Below are 12,208 nucleotides of genomic sequence, written 5' to 3'. Positions count from 1 at the left end.
TCCACTGTCATTGGCTACACCCAATAGACCATCCTGGGCGTGAAACTAGAGAGTATGATATGTTTTGGAATTTTTGACCAAGCTAATGGACATATCTTGGTCCGAAAATTTTTTGGCGTGTTGTTAACATGTGTTTATGAATGGTCATTGAGGTTTTATTGCATGACTAAAGCTTTTGATGATAGATTTCCTTAAATTTAGAAACTTGAAAACTGGAAGTGGGAAAACAGTTTTTGTTTTTTGAAAGTTTAAATATTTCGTGGTATAATCTTATTCCAAAGGTTTTGATATTTTTATATGATGATCTTAAGCCTCTTATATACATGTTAGGATGTTATTTCAAAGATATTTAGTATTAGTTTAAAGATATGATTTTTCTATGCAAGAAGATTTAAGTTTGGCCTAAGATTTGATGTTTTTTGAGTTAGATCCATGTTTTGTTGAATTTTAACTATGTGATTTTAAGTTTGATGGTTAGATCTTCTTTAGGACACATTGTTAGACCATGTGATGTTTTAGTTTGAAGATCACATGTCTTTAAACCATGGATCAAGAGATTGATCAAATGTAGTTGAGAGAAAAGTTTCTGTTTTGGACTATGTTTAAAACCAAAAACTCCAAGTGTTGTTTTGTGATTTTTTGTGACTTTTGTTTGATGATTTAAAGCATGGTTGATCTTAGAATGATGTTATGAATATGTTAGAGGTAAGATTTGATTTTTTGGAATTCTTGGAGATGTTTTTATTAAGGTCAAAACTTGTGATTTAAGGGTTTACTTTTTGTTAAAAAGTTTGAGTATTTTTACAAAAAGTTTGGTGTTAATAAATAGATTTTTCTTAATGGATATTTTAAGTGTGTTTTTAAACTTAGGATAGGAAGATCTTTGTTACAAAATTTTGGTTTAATCATGAGTTTTGAATTTTGAAAGAATTGAACAAAAATCAAGAGAAATGGCCTATGTAGGTTTCGGCAATAGTGAGTTTTCCATAGTTGTGAATGGTTTTAAATTTTTCTGAGTTGATATTTGAGTTTAGGACAAAATTTACATGAAGTTGGTAATTTTTGGAGTTAGGATGTGAAATCCTTAAGTTAGGGGTAAAATAGTCATTTTCTCACATGTAGAGGGTAAAATGGTAATTTTACTCTAAGTTGCCTCTTTTCACATTTCTAATTATTAGTAATTAATTTCTAACTTTTAGAATACCCTCTTACAGTTTCTCGTGTTTCGCACTTATTCTCGTAGAATGCGACTATCGAGGTAAGTTAGCTTTTAACTTACTATCACTTTAATGTGTATGAGTGATAAGTAAGGGAACTAAAGCGTATGTATGCATGTTATCATATGTTCCATGTCAAGTTATTACATATTTATCTGTTACACAGAATTTATTCTATCACGAATTATTCATCTGTTACACAAGATATTCTGTCATGTATTTCTATACATTGCTATGCATTGCAAGTATGTCATGTTAAGTTAAGTATGCCATCTGTTACATGTATTTCATGTCACGTAATATTCACTGTCACATGTTATGGCATGTTACGGAATATTGTCTATTATATGTTATGCCAAGTTATAAATAATATCTGTTACATGTATGCCATGTTATAAAATATTTTTTGTTACAAGTAAGTCTCAAAGTAAGTCATGTATGTCATCTTATGTTCACGTCACATTACGCTACGTCAGGACTTTTGTCTTTTCATATTCATGTCATTCCGTCTTGAATACAATTTGTGTATCTCGAGAACAGTCTTGTTAAGTTATTCATGTCAATCACGACCCTAAGCACTAGGATGAGATAATATCCTAGTGAAACTCCTTTGTTCACGCTGGAGTGTCTAAATAGGTGTGAAATTCCCTGAGTTAACGAAGTACAGTCAACAGGTTGCGAATGGGGCCTAATTAGCTGGTCACCAGAGCGCGCCAGACACTAACGCCGATGGAGCCAAACTTTATTTTACGTATATCCACAGCAAGTGTGGCATAAACAATTCATGGGGCCACAACAACTATGGAGCATACATTACGTGAGACACAACAATTGTGACACGTAGGATACGTGGGGCCACAACAACTGTGGAATACGTATTAACGCACTCACAGCTGGTATAGACAGCTATGGTGATGTGGTAATCAGTAGGGACACACGGCTCAAGGGGACCTATGTAGCACCCGTATGGTCACTTTAATGATTAAGTCTACTGAATAAGATTCCAAGTTCATGTATTTCACGTTCAAGTCATGTTTCACGTTATGTTATGTCAAGTCATGCTATGCTTATTATTTCATACCATGCTATGTCAGAATATGTTATGTTTACTATTGACTTTGATTGTGCATTTATGCCTTTATTGCCATGCATGCATCATTAACCTATGTGAATGTTTTTTGTTAACTTGCTGAGATTTGTAATCAAATCTCACTGTGGTAGTCCCAACTACCATCCCCCCAAATGGTAGATCTTGTTATAGGATCTGAAGGAGAACTGGGGATCGACCAGCTGGAAACGGTCGACTAAGCGATGGTGCGACTTAGATGTAGTTGCCCTATATTACTACTTGTATTTTGTGGAGTTCAATCTCCAGCACTCTTTTGTTCACAATCATTTTGGACTAGTGTTGTGATCTCGGTTGTTAGTATGTCTTTATGTATGAAGTATGTTTTAAGTATTTGGGATATCATAAGTTTGGTGCATAGTATTGCCAAAAGAAAAAAAAAATTATCCGCTGCGAATATTGCATAATGCTAGACGCATGTTAGGAACATTGCATCTTATATGTCATGAACGGGGGCAGGTAACCTTGTGTTGCATGTCCCGACGTTTCAGATATCCGTCTGATCCCAAGCGAAATCTGTGGGCATCACACTTTCGGTGGGCGTCATGGAGGAGGTCTTGGGTGGTCTGCTGGCCGAACAGAGGGAATGTGGTGGAGTGTTCGTGGCTTACGGGGTGTGGGCTGGTAGCGGCGTTGAGGAGAGGCTGGTGGTTGGACGTAATGAGCCTAGCTCTATATATAGACTAGTGAAAACCCTAGTGAAGAAGGAGAAGAAACGTGCGTGCATGGAAGTGGATTAGATTTTGTGCATGTTTGAAATACATAGATAAAATCCAGTAGCTAAGAGTTTTATTACGAAGAGGAAATAAGAATAGTAATCGTGTTTGGACTCTAACACACACGTGCTTGGAGTAAAAATAAAAAAATAAAAATAAAAATTACCAAAATAAAATAATAATAATGGAGCCTTAACTCTAGGTTTAAAAAAATTCATCTGATAATTCTCATATGGGCTTTAACTCATTTATTGAGTTTAAAAAAAAATTCTGTAATTTATCTCTAAAAGAATATAGGATCAGGTCGTTACAAGTACTCTTCATAACCATCGTCCCATCGGGAGATAGACACCAAAAGACCCCATGGGATTACCGAGGCTCGGGCGATAATAAACTTAAATCCTTTGCTACTTCCTTCAAGTCAGTCGAAGTCTTAGAGGCTCGCTCTAAATATGTAGACAACTGGTCCATATTCCACCAAAACTTCAAATTCTTAGAAGGTTGATAGATCATAGTGTCAATTTCTGTCTTACTAATACTATGTAAGATCTCCCTGAGTAACTTAGCCGTATGAATTAATACATCCGCAGTGTAGTCTTGATGAGCCTAAACAGTGAACTTGTCTTCTATTAGAGAACCATCCTGGTTCATGTTTTCTGGGTATCTGGGGTACTTGTTACAACTTCTACCATTCCAATTGGGGAATGGTAGTGGAAACTACCACAATAAAATTTCGAGAAATCTCAGCAAGTAACCACACAACATATCACAGTTAATACAAGCATACAAAAAGTATATCATGATATGCGTGCATGGACATGTACTTGACTTATGCCTTAACCAGACATTGACTTACGCACTTGACCATTTACAAAAGACTTGTAACAGAGACTTAAACTTTTCATACAAACTTCTTAAACTTTCTTATTCACGTGATCTTATTCAGAACTTGCCTTATCAGAACATATCATAATATTTTCATCGAGTGATCCTTATCATATGAGCTCTTATACTTATTCAGAGGGTGGACACAACACTGTTTCCCTCCTTGCACTGCGTGTTCCTACTAGTTACTGCACCATCAACGGTCCGTACATCGTGATGAATATGTCATAAACGGAGAATCATATTAACTTGACCTTACTTCGTCGGGTTACATGCCTTATGCACCCACTAGTGTTAGGTGCTTCCTCGCTCTAGCATTCTCTTTAAAAAGAATCCATTCGAGGCTCGTCGACTATTTTTTGTCGACCCAGGGGTTACCACTCCATTCTTAAGCACTCCAGAGTGGATAGAGGAATTCCACTAGGACGTTCCCCCGCCCTAGCACTTGGGGTCCTGATAAAACATTTAGACTATTTTCTTTGAAAAAGACTTTTTTGAAAACACTTCTCTGAAAACACTTTTCCCCAAATGCATGTGACATGAGACTTAATATGCTTACTTATACTTGACATATGACATATAAGCCGTGCATGAAATAACCAAGCATAACATATTCATTTCATAGCATGATCACATAAAGCATGTTAGATATCAAATCATGTGCATAGAACCATAAGAACTTGCTTAGGCCGAAACTCATAAGCACAAAAACATGAAGATTTATCACAAAAACATGTTCCAAACTTCAAGTAAATAACATAAGGATCAAAGCATAAAGAAACAATGCATGAAATCATAACATTTGACTAAGGTCCGAAGTATCCAAGACATGGTATGGCCGAAATATCATGATACATATTCCATCATTCTTAAACATGTGAAAACTGAAACATATACAAGTATTTCATGGTATATTCTTCACAATTTCAAAGCATATAATTCCTTCCATAGATTGTTATAAGATCATATTAACATAATCAAACAAACAATCAAGAAATAGCAACCAAAACAAACATGGTAATGAAAAGATATACACAATCATATACAAGTATTAACCAAGAGTAGGTTGAGTGTATACTTAAAAAATCCTTGTAAAGAAATACTAGCAAGCTATAAATCCGAACATACCATATTAGAAAGAGCATCTAAAACCCTATCTCATGTTCTTGAGTGCGTGTGTGTGTTTCTAGGATATCACTTGGTCTTAAACCATTCGGCTTCTAAGGTTATTAGGTTAAAACCCTCTTCATTTCACTCATAAGGTAAAACAAAACCTAAAGTAGCCAAAAATACATGTGATGGTCAAAACATGGAGGATAAATTCCCCCTTCATTATTTGGTCTCAAGGGTTTCTCTTAGAAACCATAGGTTATTTCCATGAAAATAGAAGAAAGTGTGTGTTCTATTATTTCTCAAAGTCTAATGAGATATGAATCTCATTTTTTGGATTGAGAAAAGATTTGTGTATGAGCAAGACTTAGGAAAACCGAACCTTACCTTGCAAATCCTTGGGTAGTGCTGAAATCCTTCTCTTGCAAGGATCTTTCTTGTTTGGTTGGAGAGAAAACACAAGAAAAAGAGAGAGCTTTCAAGGGAAATTGAGAGAATTGTGTGGAGAGAGTGAAAACTCATGCAAAATCTGAAAACTGGCAAGGGAAAAGCCTCCTAGGCATGAACCCTTCTCTTTATATAGAGACCCTTCACTTCCCTTCTTGTTTGAATCAAAACCCATGCATGTGAGACAAGTGGCGAGGTTTCTTCTTCTTCCTCTCTAAAAAATCGAAAACCTCTTGGAGTTCCCTACTTAGATTGCATTGAGAAGGGGCATTCTTGGAGGTGGCGTGTTGGGCTTCGCTCCTTGGCCAAAAATCTCATTTCCCTCTTATGCCCTTCCTTTTATTTAACAAGTCAATATCTTCTCAAATGGGTAACTTGGTAAAACCATGCATGTCTCTTCCTATTTCCAACAAGGAACTCTTGGCATGGAGGACAAGTGGCATTGGGCATGTGCCATAGCCCTAGTCATCCCTTCCACTTTCCATTCCCAAGATGTTGCTTCATCTTCCCATTTTCATTCCCTAGGTGACCCTTCACATTTCATTGGTCCAAAATATACTAAATAACAAGTGGCAAGCGAATGGAATACTTGGGGGTATGCTAGCCGAAAACCCTAGGGGCAAACTTGTCCTTGATATAAAAGTCTCATCCCAAAAGTTTTCTAGAAACTTGGTGCATGCTTGACACATGGCAAAACCTAACAAAATTCGAAATTCCAAAGACCTCCCTTCAGTTTTCTATGCAAAACTTCTAGAAAGACACCATTTCACTTCCTTAGGCTCATCTTTCCAAGAAAGCTACCTTGGAACTTGAATTTTGGACAAAAAACAATGGGCTAAGCGTGTAAGCCCATCTTGGTGCTTTCCTACACCTTTCTTTCCCCCCTTGGCCCACTTTCAAGACTAGGTTCAAAGTATAACATTCTTGGGTCACATAACACTTAGCAAATTTAGAATCAGATCATGGACCTAAATTCCCAATAAGGTCGAAATTCTAAGGTCAACTAGAGCCACTCTTCTCTTGGGCTTAAGTTGCTACATCAAAGGCTTCTAAGACCTTTCAAAGTAACTAAAGCTCTTAAAATACTATGGCAACCTAGAACAATTCTAAGGGCCAAGCCTAGACAAAAACTCAGGCCATCACATGTAACCATTTATTCGATGTACAATATGGGTGGACACCTCACAGCTCCCATACGCACTGTGTGCTCCCTGCTAGTTACCACATCACATAACCAACCCTCTTGTCTAGATGTGAGTACATCAATGTTCTTATAATACTGCAGTTAGCACTTCACCTTCACCGTATTTTCAATGTGTTGCACCGACTAGCATTAGGTGCCACTTTGCTCTGAAATATTTTAAAAATGACCCATTCGAAGTTTGTTAACTATACTTCATCAACCAAGGAGTTACCACTCCAATTTAAGTACTCCAGAGTAAATATAGGAGTTCCACTAGGATAGTGCCTCTTCTTAGCATTTGGGGTCGTGACAAAACATGTATTCTCTTTTCTTTTACAAAATGCACAGCCCAAAATGCATGTGACATGTGCTTGTTTTCTTCCATGTAAGACCCGAATATGTATGTCATGAATCGTGTGACTCTTAAGCAACAAAGTCATATTCTCATGCCATATATGAAGTGCATCATGTTTAAGGTTTGAAAGAATTAGAACATGTGATATACTTGTAACAAAACAAGGGATTGAAGCTCAATCAAACATACAACAAAACCCAGTTTTAGACATGTTGGTTTAGAATGAGGAACAATATTTGAACATGGCAATAAAAGGCATGGCTGTGACATAACATACATCAAGCAACAATTCCATAATCCAATTTGATCAACAATATGCAAAGTTTACACGCTACATATGAACATTATCCAAAGGTAGGTTAGAAGCTAATTTACAAATATTCAAAGAAAAGAAATACCAACGATCAGGCAAGCTGAAAATGTATTGTTTAAATCATTAGACTTATTGAAACCAATGAAACTCTAATCCAAGAATGTGCATGTGTGGTGTGCTAGGGTTTACTCTATTCAGTTCTAGGGTTCTAATCCCACTACTTGCGACCTTTTATGAGCTTGGGCCTTAAGGGAATAACCCTAGGCCGAATGGTGGTTGTGCCTCCTTCAAATATTCGGTCTTTGCAATCCTAGTGGTTGCTAATACACATTATGTGTGTGTGTGTGTGAGAGGAGTGTATGTTGTGCATGTGTTCATCCATCCTTATGGCCGAAATCTCATTAGAAGGGAATCACACTTCGAAACCCTAATGGTGACCGTGTTTCTCAACCTTCCAAAGGTTCCTTTCACTTTTTTTCTTGGCTAGTGAGGTTCTGATTTTCTTGAAGAAAACCCTAGTTTCCCACGCTTTAACAAAACTCACCAAGATGGAATCCAACACTCTTGTTTCTTCCCATGACTCATGTATGGTGGTGCCCTACTCACTCAAATTGAGCTCCTTCTCACCCAAGAAAACCCTTGTGAACGTGTGTTTAGGAGAAGTGAGTGTAGTAGAAGGCTTAGTGGTTCTTACCATGTGGTTCTCTCCAATGTGGGGTTCCTTGCTCTTCTTCCCAAGTCGTGTGTGGAGTGTGTTTGGATGGAAGGAAAGAATGGTGGTTGGTTTTCTCCTAAGGTGGACGTGGTTGAGAGAGAAGGGGAAGGTGAGAAATCTGAAAAAATGGTAAAGTGACCTTTAGGTGTCTCTTTGGGGGGTGATGGGCACCGGCCCCCTTAAAGAACCTGTTAAATACACCCTCATTTCCCACACCAACTCTCTCTTTCCCTCTCATCATTATTTCTAACATTGGAAACCCAAGGGTCTTAGTGCATGGATGCTATGTGGCATAAAGCTTCTTGCCTTAGCCGAAATCTCCCTCTTTCCCTCTCCATCATTGCATTTCTTTGGGAAATCCAAAAGACTCTCTAGCATGAGTTACAAGTGGCATGTCCGAAACACTAAATGGCCCTTGCCATTCCCCCTTGTGGTCTAGGTTCAATGAACCCATTCTAAGGAAAAAGGAGCATGTAGGTCTATTATGGCTGAAACCCTAAGTGTGTCTCCTCAATACTAGAGCCTTCTTATTCCTAGGCGTGTGCGTGGTTGCCATTTGGCATATGCATGTGTGTGTGTGTGTGTCTGTTTGTTTGCTCTAGCCAATCCTCTATCTTGTCCTCACCCCACTACGATTTTCTTCTAGAAGCATTGAAAGATGCTTGCGCCTATTCCCTAACTCTCCCTTCATCTTCCTCATGATTTCCTTCTTCTAGAAACTCCAATACCTAATGCATGTGTGACAAATGGCAAGATGATGGTTGGATCTCATGGTTAGCGTGAAACCCTTAACTGAAACCCTAAAAATCTCCAAGAGGCTTGTTTTCAAGATTTTTGGTGTACCCCATACACCTCTTGACCTCCCTCATGTTAGTCATGTGGCATGTTGGTGGGTAAGATGGGCGTGTGCCCTAAGTGTGCCAAGCCTTTTCCCTTCCTCCATCACTTTGGCTTCTTTTAGAAGCCTTCTAGCATGCTTGCCAAGTGGTAAGCTATGTGCCAAACCAAGATGCCGCTTTCCTAGGTCATAAATGATTGAGTTTCGGGAACCTAAAGGTCATTGTCTCCTTCTTGGCGCCTCCCTCCATCATCAAAACCCTAATTAAGGTTTCAAGACCCTAAACAATCTAGTGGCCGAATTCCACTTAGCCATTTGGGCCTTTTCTGTGGGCTTGGGCACTTAATGCACTGGCAATAGGATGGGGCTTGTGTCCTTCACTAAATGCTCACCTCACCAATCATATTTGGCCCATTTCTAATTGGGCTATGGCTAAAAGTAATAAAAGTAATAGGTGAGGACTTGGTTAACTCGAGTCGTCACATGGTACCTGGTGAGAATGCAAAGTGTCATATTTTTCTTCCTTAATATTTATTCTTTTATACTTATTTGGTGCCTAAATGTACTCATTATTCTAATATTTTCATTTAGGAAGCAAACGGAATTGTTTAATGCAAAATGAAGTTAATTGGGCGATTCTGGACAGTTTCGACACTGCTTCGTAATCTGGGAATAACTCTCTCATCTGAGCTTCGATTGAGATGATTCAAGATGATATGGAACCCCTAAGACAAAGATCTACAACTTTCATGTTTTAAGTTTTGAAAGATACTGGATGCATAAAGGTCGAAATCTGGCTTGAAGTTGACGCACCTGTACTGCTGACGTTTTAGAACGTTCGGTCTTATCGTGCAATTCAAATATGTGATTTAATTGCAGATGTTTTGGAGATCTTGTGCACGAAAGTTATAGCTAGAAAACACCACTTTCCTAGTTATATTAGGACTATTTTATTTTTAATATTTCTCTTAATTAAATTAGATTTGGATATAGTTAATTGAGGATAATGTTTAGGATATTTTAGGAGATTTGAGAGGATTCTAAAAAGGGGGGCATGGACGTGTAAAAGAAAAAAATATCATACTAGGGCATCTCTCTCCCCTCTTCTCTAACTTTTCCTTCCAGTTTTCATGATGGCTTTGTGTGGCTAAACTTTCATAATTGGTTGAAGGAAACGGAAACCTCGGAATCAATAAAACTGTGAGATCTGATTTGTTTTTTGTGTTCAATTTATGCTTTGAGTATAGAATGTTTTTCTATGCCTATTTTCATGATTGTCTTGTTTAATTACTAGGAGGCCTACTACTTTGTTATTCATTGCAATCTACTGTTAGATTAGATATCAAATCCGTAATTGTTTGATCCCTCTAATTTGTGAAGCAACTAAGATTTGATGATTTGCTGCGTCTGAAATTATTAGATCTTATGAAAAACGCTCGTCGAAATTAAATGCAACTGCTTGTGCTTGTGTTGTTTAGCTTCATCGATGATGGAAACCAAGTTGGGCCTACTCTTAAAGATCATTTGCAAATTCCAGATGGGCCAATTACAAGATCAAGGGCCAAGAAAATCAAGGAAGCAATGCACGGATTGGTGCAATCCACTTGGGATGAAGCTAGCAAGAGCCCAACACTCAAGATGGGCTTGAAAGAAGGAGAACCAGCTTTGATCCACTTGATTCAAGCTGTGGAAGACATGACTTAGAGATAGGGTCTATTGTTATTGGAGACTTCCAATTTGGTTAAATGATTTATTTTATTAGTTTAGAATAAGTGGGCTTGAAGATGCCTGGCCCACACGTCTTATTTTCAATGAACTAGGATTTTCAAGAAGGCCTTGTATTTTGGCCAATGGCTTATTTGGAAAGTTACTTTTTAGGAATTAGGGTTTCAAGAGGTACTGTAGCGTTACTGTAGCGCGACACTGTTCATCAGGGCATTTTGGATAAAAATGGGCTTTATTTTGGCTAGGGTTTTAATTAGGTTTAGTTTAAATACTCCTTGTAGCCTCATTTGAAGGTTAGACAATATTGAATGTTATTTGTGAGTTGAGTTTTCTTCTCTTGTTCTTGATTGAACTCTTGAACTTATCAAAGGTAAATCACAACCTTTGTGGCGTTCCTCCTTTGTAATCTAGGTTCTTGAGACCGGTTCTTCAACGGGTCTAGATTTTGAAATGATCTAGGTTCTTGGAACGAGTTCTCATCGGGTCTAGATTTTCCATCCATTGACTTGAATTTGGCTTTCTTGGGGAGTTTTCAAATTGATTGTGAGTTCAAGGGATTTCATTCCTGCGGGTTCATATCATTTGGTATCAGAGCCAGGTTTCCAATCAGGTCTGATTCTATCTTTATTTCTTGCATATTTCATTCTAGGGTTTCATTGCTCTAAGATTGATTACAAAAAAAAAAAAAAAATAGTAGCTGTTGTATTTCTTCACTATTGTTAGGGTTTCTGAATCTCATTGTTCTAGGGTTTGTGTTGGCTAAAATCTCTTGCTCTAGGGGCTGCCATATAGCACTTGTGTTTGGGTTTTTGAGTTATTGTTAGGGTTTTCTTAATTGCTTATTCTTGATTGTGATCAAATCAGTTGGTGAAAAAAAAAAAAGACAGAAAAGAAAAAAAAATTTGCCCCAAAAAAAAAAGAAGAAGAAAGCCGAAATTTCTCTTGAGCCTTATCATCAAAGGGGCTGCATACATTATTCTAGTTGGTATCTTGTCTTATAGTTACTGTTTCATTCGTATAATTTTCCTGGATTCATGTGTCATTTTTTTTTATTCCTTACGTCTTACTCTTGTTCTTGTTTCTTGGACCTAATTACTAGTTGGGATAAAACATGGTTGCTTTGTCTTGATTGAGTTCAATTAGTTCTTAAAGAACTTGAGTGAGAAAACTCTTGAGGTAAAAGGTAAGAGAGTGTGAGACTATTATCAGGAAAAATCCAATTAAGAGTGAAACACGAGTGGAGTGCCATTATTCGAGTGTAAACATGTAAGGGAGTGTGTGAGGTTTACTTTTTTGCCACTAACATTCTTTGTGCAGCATCTTATAATGTCTCAGCGGAGTAGTGCATCACCAAGGGAGAGAGCAAATAACTCATCCTATGTGTTGCAAGCCATGCAACAACAGTTTGAGCAGTTGAACTTTGTGTTGGGTGAAGTGAGAGATAGGATGAATCATCAAGAAGCAGCGATTAGAAATTTGCAAGGTGGGAGAGATAGGAGGCGACGTGAACATAGAGTTGAAAATGAGTATGAGAATGAGGGAGATGGTGAGGATGAGGAAGACTTAGCATCTGAAGTT

Source organism: Juglans microcarpa x Juglans regia, chromosome 1S, assembly GCF_004785595.1.
Source record: "Juglans microcarpa x Juglans regia isolate MS1-56 chromosome 1S, Jm3101_v1.0, whole genome shotgun sequence".
NCBI classification, from domain to species: Eukaryota; Viridiplantae; Streptophyta; class Magnoliopsida; order Fagales; family Juglandaceae; genus Juglans; species Juglans microcarpa x Juglans regia.
The sequence above is the reverse complement of the archived record's forward strand: the minus strand, read 5'-3'. Positions refer to the sequence as shown.